Source organism: Lithobates pipiens, unplaced genomic scaffold (assembly GCF_037356315.1).
Source record: "Lithobates pipiens isolate NorthernLeopardFrog02 unplaced genomic scaffold, aLitPip1_a1.2 Scaffold_18, whole genome shotgun sequence".
NCBI lineage: Eukaryota > Metazoa > Chordata > Amphibia > Anura > Ranidae > Lithobates > Lithobates pipiens.
The window spans coordinates 84,824,716-84,838,349 of record NW_027507758.1 but is presented as its reverse complement, the minus strand read 5'-3'; the positions used below and the strand labels follow the sequence as shown (position 1 = coordinate 84,838,349).

At 42.2% G+C, this 13,634-nt stretch overlaps 1 long non-coding RNA gene across 1 annotated transcript in view; it reads left to right on the top strand.

Moving 5' to 3' along the window:
* Positions 1-4,434, top strand: part of LOC143987265 (uncharacterized) — a 45,930-nt gene extending 41,496 nt beyond the window's left edge. Inside the window, exon 3 of the long non-coding RNA XR_013276621.1 lies at positions 3,495-4,434. This is a non-coding gene — a long non-coding RNA (uncharacterized LOC143987265). The remainder of the gene's footprint in view (positions 1-3,494) is intronic.
* Positions 4,435-13,634: the final 9,200 nt, after the last annotated feature.

Here is a 13,634-nt window from a genome sequence, read left to right as displayed (position 1 = left end):
GGGGTGGCGCCCACAATAGACGGGCGCACCCCTGGGTTAACAGAACTTTATTTATTAGTGTTTGAACAAACCTGTAAGGTTTCCATCATCCCTCATGTCAGTGAGAAGCATCCTGGAGATCCTATGTTTCATTTTGCAAGAGCACATGTAAAGAAGAAAAAGCTGCAAAGCCTATTCATCACCTTAGCATGTCTACAGTGGAGAGCTACACATGGGTCTTGTCTAAGTGGTGGCATCGCTGGTAAGAACTGGATCTACTTGTACCTAGTATCTTACCACAAACTTCAGTAACAAAGACACTATTGTTATATTTAATGTATCCTTACTGTATGCTTCTTTCTATTTGTTCCCAGTTTCACATCACCCTGTTCATTTCAATAAAGCTTCAGAAATGTTTCATACAGTCTGTTTGTTTGGTGCATAGGAAGGTTTAGCTGCATGTAGAGCTGCTCACATGGTAACATGTGGCGAAGACAGAACAAGATAAAAATGAATAGCCTAATAAAGGTTAAAATAACAAAACTCATTTTTATTGAAGTATTCAGCTTCAATGCAGTGATTTCCCCCGCAGTATTTTTTTTCTACCATTAGATGTCCTCAGTCTGATGGCCAGCATCATTCAAGCCCCTTCCTCTCATCCCAGATCATCCTGGACCCCTCCCAGCCTGTTACCGGACAGTGAAAGGAGAAGCAGCGCCATGATGAGCTCAACTCTCTGTCACTCTTCTCTTTCCTCCTATTTGCATGCTCCTTTCTTCTTCTTCTTCCTCTTATGCCGCGTACACACGATCGGACTATCCGGTGGACTTGGTTACTTTAACTAACAATTGCGCAGTCATGCAATGCTGTACCCAAATAAAATGTATGTCCTTTTTTACCACAAATAGAGCTTTCTTTTCTGTGGTATTTGATCACCTCTGCGGTTTTTATTTTTTGCACAATAATTAAAAAAAGACCAACAATTAAAAAATATTTATATATATAAAAATATAAAAAAATCGAATTTCCTTATCAGTTTAAGCCAATATGTATTCTGCTACATGTTTTTGGTAAAAAAAAAATCCCTATAAGCATATATTGATTGGTTTGCACAAAAGTTATAGAGTTTACAAACTATGGGATAGATTTATGGAATTTTTTTTTTTACTAGTAATTATTATTATACAGGATTTATATAGGGCCAACAGTTTGCGCAGCGCTTTACAACATGAGGGCAGACAGTACACTTACAATACAAATCAATACAGGAGGGATCAGAGGGCCAATAGCAGCGATCAGCAACTTGTAGCGGGACTGCGACATTGTGGTGGACAAAACGGACATTAAAGTGGTTGTAAACCCTTTACAACCACTTTTTGCTACAGGTAAGCCTATAATAAAGCTTACCTGTAGCTACCCCGAATATCTCCTAAACTTGTTTAGGAGATATCCCCTGCATCTGCATGTGCCGACATCATTGGCACATGCGCAAAGAGGTAATGGCACGTACATGCCGTTGCTTCCATGAGTGTGCCGTTGCTGGCGGCTTCCACGCACATGCATGGGAGTGACGTCATCGTGGCTCCGGCCAATTACAGAATCGGAGCCCGCGGTACCCAGAAGTAGCTCCAGGAGAGATGTTGGAGCAGTGTATGAGGACCGCTGCAGGGGCTTTGATCTAAGGTAAGTAATTCATAATGAGCTAATATGCTATGCATACTAGCTCATTATGCCTTTGTCTTGCAGGTTTTTTTTGGGATTGTGGGTTTACAACCACTTTAAGTGACATTTTTTGGGGACCAGTGACACAAATACAATGATCAGTGCTAAAAATATGCACTGTCACTGTACTAATGACACTGGCAGGGAAGGGGTTAACAGGGCAATCAAAGGGATAAATGTGGGCCTAGGGAGTGCTTCCTAACTGTGTGGGGAGGTGCTTTTACTATGGGAAGGCAGAGATCAGTGTTCCTGCTTTGTAGGATCTAGGGATGGGCCGAACGAACCCCTGTACAGATCTCACCAGAACTTTTGAACACTGCGAAAGTTCAAAAAGTGCCCATTTTGAAGGCTTATATGCAAGTAATTGGGCATACAATGGTTATAGGGGTCAGGGTCCGGCGCTGGGGGACATGTATCAATAAAAAAAAAGTTTGTGAAAAACGTAATTTTTAAATCAAATATAAAGAAATGGGGAACTAATGCGCAAAACCAAACTGTATAGAATAGGATATAAAAGGATGGGAGAAGCTGCCAACATATAAAAGTAACTAATAACTAAAGTGCAGAAATGAATCAATATGTATATAAATACTAAATAGAACTGCTCACACACCTGACATGTAAGCGTGCAGAACAGAATAGGCAAGTGCAAATAAAAAATCTTCTCTACTCTTCTCTAGATCACTGGTAAAGTGCACCAATGCCACAGATTCCAAACAGCAATCTTTAACATCCAGTGTGTATATAAGGTGCATCAAGTGAAAAATTATATGTCAATCCTAGTCTAATGATATAATGACATACATGAAAAAAAAAAAAAAAAAGAAATGTGAAAAATAAAAATTTCTGAATAAATCCACTGTTCTCCTGGAGTGTAAAAGGTGAAATTCAAAAAACAAAGTCCAACAAGTAATAAACACTAATATGAATAAATTCACATATATCATTTTGCACACAGATTTAACTCATGAACTTATATATGTGAATTTATTCATATTATGCCATGTACACACGATCAGATTATCCGGCGGACAATAAGCCCGTGTGTGGGCTCCAGCGGACTTTTTGTTCCCAAAAGTCCGGTGGACTTAGAAAGAAGTCTTGACTCAAAATTGTCCGCCAGACTCGGCAGTTTGGCGGACAATCCACCTGTCTGTGTGCTAGTCCGCCGGACTTTTGAAATGAACGGACTTGCCCACACACGGAGTAAAGTCCATTCATTTTGAACGTGGCTCCAGATAGACGGGACTAGCGCAGGAAGTCAATGTCGCCGCCTCCATTGGCGAGACTGACACCTCGCGAGCCCCGTCACCTGGTATGGGTTTAAAGGGGAATCCCACCCGAAAGCACCTTGTCCCCATGTTGATGAGGACAAGAGCCTCTTCCTGACAACCTTGGCCATTGGTTGTCGGGGTCTGCAGGCTTATCAGAATCCGGGAGCACCCTTTAATAAGGGGACCCCAGATTCCGGCCCCCCCACCCTATGTGAATGAGTATTGGATGACCGCTAAATGGAGTGAAAGTAACCAAGTACATGTGTTTCCCCCTCAAAAAATGAGGATTTCACTGCTTCAGCCAATTAGGGCTTGCAATGCACTGTGGTCGGTTTGGGGGGGGGGGGGGGGGGCGTACATACGGTTGAAGGCCCTGTTTGTTCGGATGTTCGCTGAATGTCCAAACAATGAAAGTTCGACCCCAACTTATGCTCAGGCCAAACTGTTCACCCATCCCTAGTAGGAACACAGGATCACAACCTTCCCTTTTCACCGAATGGCTATCTGCCTTGTTTACAGACCGCCATTCTGCCTGCATCACGAATGATCTGCGGGTCCCAGTGGACATTCCATTCCCCGCTAAATGGCTCCTGGTTGCTGGTGACACCGTGCACGCCCCAGACCTGGAAGTGCAGAATCACGTACAGCTGTGTGATCCAGCCCAGGGGAGTCGCCTTATATTTACAGCATATGGTTGGTAAGTGGTTAAAGGCAGGTATGCCTGAAGGCAACCCATTCCTCCTTAAGAGCACAGGGACAAATTAGAAGACTAGAAAGAACACAAAGGCAGCTGCAGGCATCCAGTGAGTCTCCACTCTGATTTCAGCACGCAAACTATGCAAAAATGCCAGCCACCCCAATTTATAATTAGCTTTTGAAGTAAGGCGTACATAGAAGGACTTTGTACAGCACAAATAAACAAAGGTTTTCCCAGCACACATTACCCCCCTGAAAACGTGCTGTTGCACAAAACACATAGCCCTGTTTTTTGCGATCCCATTCCCCCCACCACCACCTAGTTCCATTCAAGCGCTGATGTTCTATTGTTCTATTGTGAATGAGGATCGTTTTGCTCCTGTGCCTGGGGAAGTTGCATGGAGTTCATTGACGTTCTGATCTCCAAGCCTTATAGATAATTACTATAGAAGTCCAATCATTAATGGTTTCTTTGGGTCTATCATTGTACAGGTGACAGTGGAAGCCCACCCACAATCCAGAGCAGGGATCCTCAAACTACGGCCCTCCAGCTGTTGTGAAACTACACATCCCATGAGGCATTGTAAAACTCTGACATTCACAGACATGACTAGGCATGATGGGAATTGTAGTTCCTGAACAACTGGAGGGCCATAGTTTGAAGACCCATGATCCAGAGCATTGGACAGAAGAGGAAAGTGTCAGCTCTCGGGGGGAGCAGATAATAAGGTAAGTATTCGCACTCTTTCCTTTCTCCCTTAGCAAAACAAGCATTTAACCCATGCAGTGCGGGGGGGGGGGGGGTCTGCATGGGTAATTTAACAGTAGCTCTGAGTTGGGTTTTCAAGCTAAACTCAAGGCAGATATAAAAGAAACAAATTAAAGCAGTTACTGCAAGCAGTGCAAGTACCCAAATATGCCTCAGCATGAGCCTCTTGCAATCCCTCCACAGCAGAGCTCAGAGTGGGCGAGGGAGAAACAGCACCAGGAGCCAATCAGTTTTGCTAAAGTGCTCATGTGCTAAAGTGACAAATGATGCTAGGACTGGATTTTCTCTTGATTAGCAAACCCCAAACATTGGATCAATTGGTAGTTTAGATCTCTTCTTTGGTTATTTAAATTTATTTTTTTTCCTTGTATTTGGAATTGAGATATAAAATAATATATCCCCTTTTCCAGACGGAAAGCCCCTTTCTTGGAGTTTTTATGTCCTTCTCTCTGGCACATCAGATATCTCCGTAATATCAATAGCCGCATGATGTTTATATGGGACGCGCATCACAGTTTAGGTAGGGATGATTTGGGGTTTAGTTCCACATTTAATGCACATCTGAGAAAATTTAAATTTTTGTATACATTTGAGTTTATGAAGCGATGTTGTTTATCATCTTTGCATTTTCTAATATATTGTTTTTACTCTATAGTGACCATACATGCAGTGCTTATCTGAAGTCTCCTGAGGAAGCCATTATTTGGTGAAACATGTAGAGCGAAGAAGTTACTGCTCTTGTTTACTCAATATATGTTTTTTGTATGATGAAATGCTGTTGGTTTTATACATTTTTGTATTAATAAATTTTGTTATTTTTATATATCTATTTGCAAGTTTTTGTGGCACCTTTTAAGTCCCATTTCTCGTTTCCTATCATATGTATATATAGGGATGCCTTTGACTATCCAAACTCCAGCAAATCATAATATATGCTGATGGGGGGAAGAGCATTGTGCCAGAAAGATTAACCTATCAGTTTGCTGCTTCTCCTTTTACTGTCCAATTGTAGGCTGAGGGAAGGGACAAGACCTGTAAGCAGGCCCGGACTGGCCATAGGGCACACCGGGCATTTGCCCGGTGGGCCGGACCCGCCGGGATCAACATCGGGGCCGCAGTCCGATACCTGGTGATTACCGGGCCGCACATCGGTAGTTAAGCATTGACCACGGCCTGGAGAGGGTTAACACAGGCCGCGGTCACCTCTCACCGTGCGGCTGTGCCTGTGTCTCCTCTCCAGGCTCTCCTGCCCTGCTGACAATGTAATCTATTAGCAGAGCAGGGGCGGGAGGAGCCGGAGACACTGAACAGCGTGAGTGCAGGGATCCGTGGTTGCTAGGCAGCATGTCTGATCCAATCAAAACAGTGATTGCTGTCCGCGCACGCGCGCTGCTGCCGGCGATAGCTAGGCAACGGGGACGCTGCCAGGGCTGGGGCCGCTGATGTCATGGAAACGTATGACGTCTGGAGACCGCGCCCACCCAGGCAGATTACGTCCATTCAAAAAACCAACAGGAGTGAGAAGACAGGAAACGTGAGAAGCAAGTGTAAGTGCATAGAGAGAAGTGAAGCCATCAGAGCGGGAGGCAAGGAATAGGAGACACAGAAGGAAAACAGGTAAACCAAAAAAGGAGTAATGGAGGACACAGGAAAGTGTAAATAGATGAAAATGAATGGTGACAAAAAGGAGATAAGAAAGGGGGAAGAAGAGGAGGAGGAAGGAAGAAGAAAAGATATAAAAAAAGGGGGGATATATGAAAAGAAAGGGGAAAAACAAGGAAAAAAGAAACAGAAAAAGGAGAGGAAAATTAGAGAAAAATACGAGTGAAAAATAAAAAAAGCATAAAGATAATAGAGAAATGAAAATAGGAAAAAAGGAATAAATGAGTGGGAAAAGGAGACAATTTAAGAGGATAAGGTACAACTGAGAAAAATTTATGAAAATAAACTTTAAAAAAACAAAAAAAAAACAAGAAAATTACCTAAGTAATAAAAAATAAATAAAGTGTGAAAAAAATAAATAAAACATAAATATAAAAATATAAATAATAATAAAAGAAAAGGAAAAAAAGGAGAAATAAAAAATAAAGGATAAAAATGAAAGAACATGAAGAGTAAAAAACCGGAATAAGAAAAAAAAGAAAAATAGAAAATGGGAAAACCTAAAATATTATAGGTGAAAAAAGAAGAGAACAAAGCCTTGGTGCAGAAAGACCTAATCAATGGTAATACAGGTTCAATAAAGTGGGAGTCTTTTAATAACAACAAGCAGGTAATCACCCGTTTGTTAATATAATCCTGATCTACAGCTCCTCCCGCTCCCTACTCTGCTTATAGGATGACATTGTTGGAGGGGTGGGAGAGATGGTAGAGGACATGCAGGCTGCCAAAGGTAGGACTGTGCAGGGGAGGCAGACAGTAACAGGGGCCACTGCGATTACAGAGAAAAATGAGGGGGCATGACTGCAAGGGGCACTGTAATGGAAGGCTGTGATTGGTAGGGGCATTTTGATGAAAAGGGTACTGTAAAGGGGGACTGTAATCATTACAGTTTCATTTACAGTGCAGTCCCCTTTATATCACAGTGCCCCCATTACATTACAGAGGACTGACTCTGTGATTATCCCATCACCAACTGCCCTCGCGAATGGGCGGTTGCTGGAAAATTGGCTGCTCAGTCTAAATTGCCCAGGCCTATTTTTTGTCCCAGTCCGGGCCTGCCTGTAAGTGTCACTGAACTGCAGCAGTGAAAAATCAGGCCTGCTGCCCCACCAGGCATGGCTGTGCTGTGTGTGAGAGCTGTGTAAATGTCAGGGCTGGATGGACAGTTTTAGCAGCCAAAATTATTTGGCTGGTAAAACAGCCCCCATATATGTATTAAATGTGTGTATTAGCTAATTGGCTGGAGCTCAGCTTTAATGCAACACATATTTATAATTTATTATCTGGCCTGCACTCAGAATAGATCCGCCCAGTGTTATCCTATCTTGTCCCTGTTATCTGACATCCTGTCTCCCGCTGTGACTTCTATATACACATCTCGGCCTATCCCGAGGGTTTGGTGTTCCTGTGTCAGGAGCAATGACCTGAAAAAGCTCCATACTGTACACTGCATGCCCTCTGCACTCCGCTCTGTGTCACCTGGTGATCCAGTGACGTCTTCTACCATTATTTATATATACCAGGGAGGGCTACGTTCTTGGCTGCGTGCCAGACACAGTGAGGATGTGAGAAGAGCCGCTGGAGTAAATAAATATATGAAGGTATCAGGGGACAACCCAGGGAGATGCTGAACATACAGAACATTTTAAGTGTGAGTTTTAAAAGACTAATCCTGGAAGAAAAGTAAACACAAAAGTATTGATACAACGAAGCAAATAAAGCAAAAGGTTAAAATAAAAAGGTATACCTTAAGACTACATAGAATAAATTCCAATGTGAACAGAATAGAATAGAAAATAAAATAATAGAATAGAAAATAAAATAATAAAATAGAAAAGAATAACATAGAATAGAATAAACAATAGAATAGAATAGAAAGAATATAACAATTTAACTGTTTTCTGAACTTCAAATTTTGAAAAGAATAAGTTTGAATAGAATAGAAAAGAATAGAATAGAAAAAAAACATTAGAATAGAAAGAATATAAGCATCTTCCAAAATTTGAATTTCAAATAGAATAAATTAAATTTAGAATGGAATCTAACAAAGAAAATAAACAGAATCTATAATTAAATATTACCCGCATCTTCCAAAATTTTAATTTCAAATAGATTCCATTCTAAATTTAATTTATTCTAACAAAGAAAATAAACAGAATCTATAATTAGATATTACCCCTTTGAGCAGGGTATTATGATTTTTACCTTGGTTCTGTTTTCAGATACCTTGTTGGAAAACATTTATAGTGAGAATCTTTGACCCCTTACCTCTGTGTGTGACCTACATTTTAATATTTTTACATCTTCAATCTTAAGACTTTTTTGTTTTTAAATATACCAGTACCTACCCAGTATCTGTCCTGAAGAAGCTAATATTTTAGTGAAACGCATCTATGAGCAAGTTCTTGGAGGCGTTGCTGGATCAATAATTCCTTTTTCACTTTGATATATTACCAAACCAATTCTTGTACTTTAGATCCAGCCCTCTGTAACTGCATTATTGGGTAACTGGTAACTGTGTTCATACAGGGTGTTGTTTATATGTTTTTTAAAGATGCTGTAATAAAATGTATACTTTTTTTACTGTCTTTCTCTCTCATTATGTGCCCACAAAGTCCACTTATTTTTTACTTCTTCAATCCTTACGCATATATTTTGGATGTTGGCATGGTGAGGGTTTTCCCTTCCTAAGTAAAAAGTCCCAAATTCATAAACTGTCTCAAGATTGATGTGCAAATCCAACCAGAGAAATTCTTGTGAAGTGCTGCGCCAGCTATATGTGCATTCCTAATCAAAACGATCAGACCTCTAAATTATAGTAGGTAGATGTGGCACAGTTGGATCAAGGATCAGCAGCAGCAGCCCAGGGTCAATCTCATAAAATAGCTCCAGAGTTGACCTTTGTATCACATGCCCTCCCTTTGCATCCGCCAACTCAACCAGGGTTTTTTTGAACCGTAGGGTTCCTCCAGAGGTTATTAGGGGTTCTTTGAACTTTTGAACTGTGGCTGATTGACCTCTTATATAATGGTGCCTACATAGTTCTGGGACCAACACCCCTTGGCAGAACCATCACCATGACATCATGATCTTTTTAGCTGTCTGTCTTTCTTCCCAATGACCCCCCCCCATGAATTTATTTTAGCAGGGGTTCCCTAAGACCTAAAAAGGAATTTGGTGAAAAAAGGTTGAGAAATGCTGCTTTTGATTGCAAGGCCCTCCTAATCCTTCCTTTACCTAATTGTGTTGTAACCAGTTTGGCTCAAGAGCAATTTTTTTTGTTTTGCGCATACATGTAAAAATCATAATTTTTGACAATAAAATTACTTTAACTCCAAGAACATTATATATTTTCTAAAAGCATAGGCCCTGTAGAATAAAAAGATGATAGTTGCAAATTTGTATGTCACATGATATTTGTGCAACTGTTTAATAAATACAAATTTTCATGAAAAATATAATAAAATTAATTTTAAGGCAAAAACACACAATATAATACACATTTTTGGTTAAAATTTAAAAGATGAGGTTGCATTGAGTAAATAGATACCATACATTCCATTTATTAAAATTGTGTGCACCTGCAATATCGCCAAAAACGACGGTGCCCAAAAATCACCATAGGTCAGGGGTGCCCAACCTTTTGAAGAGCGAGGGCCACTTATGTGAATTGGTTGCGGGCCACAATGAGCGGAGCGGGAGGATGACAGGTCCGTGTCCACAGACACAGGCTACTCTACTCTATGGGCCCTATGATCCAATCCGATTCGTCCAGACGGAAGGGGCAGATCCCTTTCTTTTTTTTGTTTTTAGGTAGGCGGGTGTAAACAGACACAAGTCCGTTTACATCTGCTGCTCCATAGTGGTGAATAGTAAGTCCGATTGGGTCTGACCAATCATGTGAAAGGGGCCTAAGGCTGCTTTCACACTGATGCGCTGCTATTTGCCCAAAGCGTGGGTGTAGCACAGTGAACCTGTGGATTTTCTGTGGGTTAGCTGCACTTTGCCATAAACTTCTATTATATCCTGCAGGTGTGGCGCACTTTCTGAAGGCGCCAAAAACCCGCAGGTAATAACAGACGTCTATGGCTCAATGCAGTGTGAAAGCAGCTCAGTAACCACTGCAAAACAGATATATCCATATCTACTTTGAATTTAGTAGTAAACTTACCTTTAATAACCATCTTCCATTCTGGTATCTCTGGCTGTTGCTGTCCTAGGTGGAGTGCATTTGGTTTGGCAGGCACTATACAGGAAGCATTGACTTATGTGGCTCTGCTCCGCAGCCACTTGCTTCCACTACCAGTGGCTTCATTCACAAAACTGCTGCTCTGGGATGGCTGGTCGGCAACCCGTGATATGGGCTTGCCAACCTGCCATCTTAAAGAAGGAGGTCGAGGGCCACATCAGAGGGCTCCAAGGGCCACATGTGGCCCCCAGGCCACTGGTTGGGCACCCCTGCCATAGGTTGTCCTTTAAAAGCCTTTAAAGCTCATCAGTTTAGAATTAACAAGGAGCTCTGGTGTAGAATTATTATTCTCACTCTGATGTTTGCGGTCATGTATCACATGTGTGGTGCGATTGTGGTTTACATATCTATGCACACCCTGGGCTTGCGTTCTTGCGTATGCGCAGGTGTGTGGGCAACAGGGGTTATGCAAATTTTTTTTATTATATATATATATATATATTTTTATTTTATTTTTATTTTTTTCCTTTATGTTTTTCATTTATTTTTATTTGATTGCTATCACAAGGGGTTAATAAATCCCTATGTAATAGCATTAGGCAGGTGATAGGTACTCCTTATGGAGACATTAGGGGGTCCAATGTCTACCCTGGCCTTCACACCACCCAACAAAGCACAGATTGGTTTGGTTAGATGTGTCACTTGGTTGTACCGGTGTCAGGAAATGGTGCATCTGAAACCGGAAGTGACTTCCATTTTGGCATTGTTTGCATGTGAGATTGAGGCATGGATTTGCCGCGGTTTCACAGCGATCTCCCTCCCCAAGCCAAAGGTTGTATCTTATATTTGTCTTAATTTCAGGCTGCGAAGCAACAAAATGTGATTATTTTGTATATATTTTATTGGGGGGGGAGTGTTTTTTTTATATATATACCCACTATATATAGCTCCAAGAGTTTGTGCAGGGTTTTACAATAAAAGGGAGACACTACAGTTACCCAGTTCAGCTCTTTAGATGTACTACATACATCCAAAGAGGGATGCAACACTTTTGAAATTGCTAAGATATTGGGGCGTGATCACAGAACCATCAAACATTTTGTTGCAAATAGTCAACCCCCCCATTGAAAACATCACGTATGACGAAACGCGTATGGCAGGGCACGCTGTGACGTCACCACGTGTTATGAGAGGAGGACGGGCTCTCGTTTTTTGCCGGCCGGCTTGTTTTTACATGGGGAAATCGTTTGTTTTTATGTAAGTGTATTTTTACTAATTAAAAAAGCATTGAAGTTTTTTACACTATGGGAGGCTTCTTTTCTTTTTACATTACCAACGTGAAACTGGGTTACTTATGAGAATGTGGAGCGGCTACAGTGTATGGATCGTTCGTTCCTGAGGGATAAAGGATAAAGTGTCTGTTGAAGGCGAGGAGCTGTCGGTGGCTTGGTACTCTAAACGCTCCTTGTGTTTTTACCGTCTGGTAAGCGCACTATTTTGTCGGTGGTGGGACACTATAGTGATAAGAAGTGTGGAATCACTGTGGTGCGATCGTCTTCCTTTTTTGGATAACATAAAGTTTCCATTGACTTTGTCTATGTTTATGTGTGTGTATCCCACTGTGGAGCAGCAGCCTTATATCCTGTGTAGGGATGAGCTTCGTGTTTGAGTCGAACGCATGTTCGACTTGAACATCGGTCGTTCGTGCGTTCGCCGAATTCCGAACGTTTGGGCCGTTCGCGGCAAAATTCGTGTGGCCCACAATGCATTGCGATGGCGCAATGCATTGCTGTCTCACGATTGGCCAAGCATGCACTGTGACCCCGCATGCTTGGCCAATCGCAGCGCCAGTAGCGAGGAGAGCAATGGTTGGCCACAGGCATCCTGCCTGTGGCCAATCATAGCTCAGGCTGTGTAGTGCACGCCCCACACTATATAAAGCTGCCTTTCAGGTGGCCTCGTGTAGTGTTTGTTAGCATCTGAAGCAGTGGGTGTTCTGTGTACCTTCAACACAGTTACACACCAATCGTTTTTGGCTGATTTACTATTTTGCTCTTGTGTAGTGGTTACTGTCTGTGCCCTGAACGCAGTATACACCACTATATTCACCTCACCTATATAGCTAGTGATCTAGCTTTAATAATAGAGCTTGCAGTCAGTAGTGTTAGTGCGTGCTGTCTGCGTGCTCTGTACCCAGTACATACCACTATATACACCTACATAGCTGTTCTCTATTTGAGCCCGATTGTCATTTGCTGGAGTTATTGGAAGTTGTGTGTGCCTCCAGCACAGCACAGTATACATCTGTATATACCCCTTTAACTCTGCTGTTTTCTGGTTATTGTCTGCGTGCCCTGACCGCAGTATACACCGTGATATTCACCTCACCTATATAGCTAGTGGTCCATCTTTAACAATAGAGCTTGCAGTCAGTAGTGTCACTCAGGAGATAGTGCGTGCTGTGTGCCTGCTCTGTACCCAGTACATACCGCTATTATCCACCTACATAGCTGTTCTCTATTTGGGCCCGATTGGCATCTGCGGGAGTTATTGGAAGTTGTGTGTGCCTCCAGCACAGCACAGTATACATCTGTATATACCCCTTTAACTCTGCTGTTTTCTTGTTATTGTCTGCGTGCCCTGACCGCAGTATACACCGTGATATTCACCTCACCTATATAGCTAGTGGTCCATCTTTAACAATAGAGCTTGCAGTCAGTAGTGTCACTCAGGAGATAGTGCGTGCTGTGTGCCTGCTCTGTACCCAGTACATACCGCTATTATCCACCTACATAGCTGTTCTCTATTTGGGCCCGATTGGCATCTGCGGGAGTTATTGGAAGTTGTGTGTGCCTCCAGCACAGCACAGTATACATCTGTATATACCCCTTTAACTCTGCTGTTTTCTTGTTATTGTCTGCGTGCCCTGACCGCAGTATACACCGTGATATTCACCTCACCTATATAGCTAGTGGTCCATCTTTAACAATAGAGCTCGCAGTCAGTAGTGTCACTCAGGAGATAGTGCGTGCTGTGTGCCTGCTCTGTACCCAGTACATACCGCTATTATCCACCTACATAGCTGTTCTCTATTTGGGCCCGATTGGCATCTGCGGGAGTTATTGGAAGTTGTGTGTGCTTCCAGCACAGCACAGTATACATCTGTATATACCCCTTTAACTCTGCTGTTCTATAAAAAAGGCATCTGCAGGAGTTAGTGGGTGTTGTGTGCCTCCAGCACAATATAAACTACCCAACTACTGTTTTACCCAACTCCCTTCAGGCCATTACCATGTCTGGAAGGCCAGCAAGGAGAGGCAGACAGGCGCGAGCCGATAAAAGA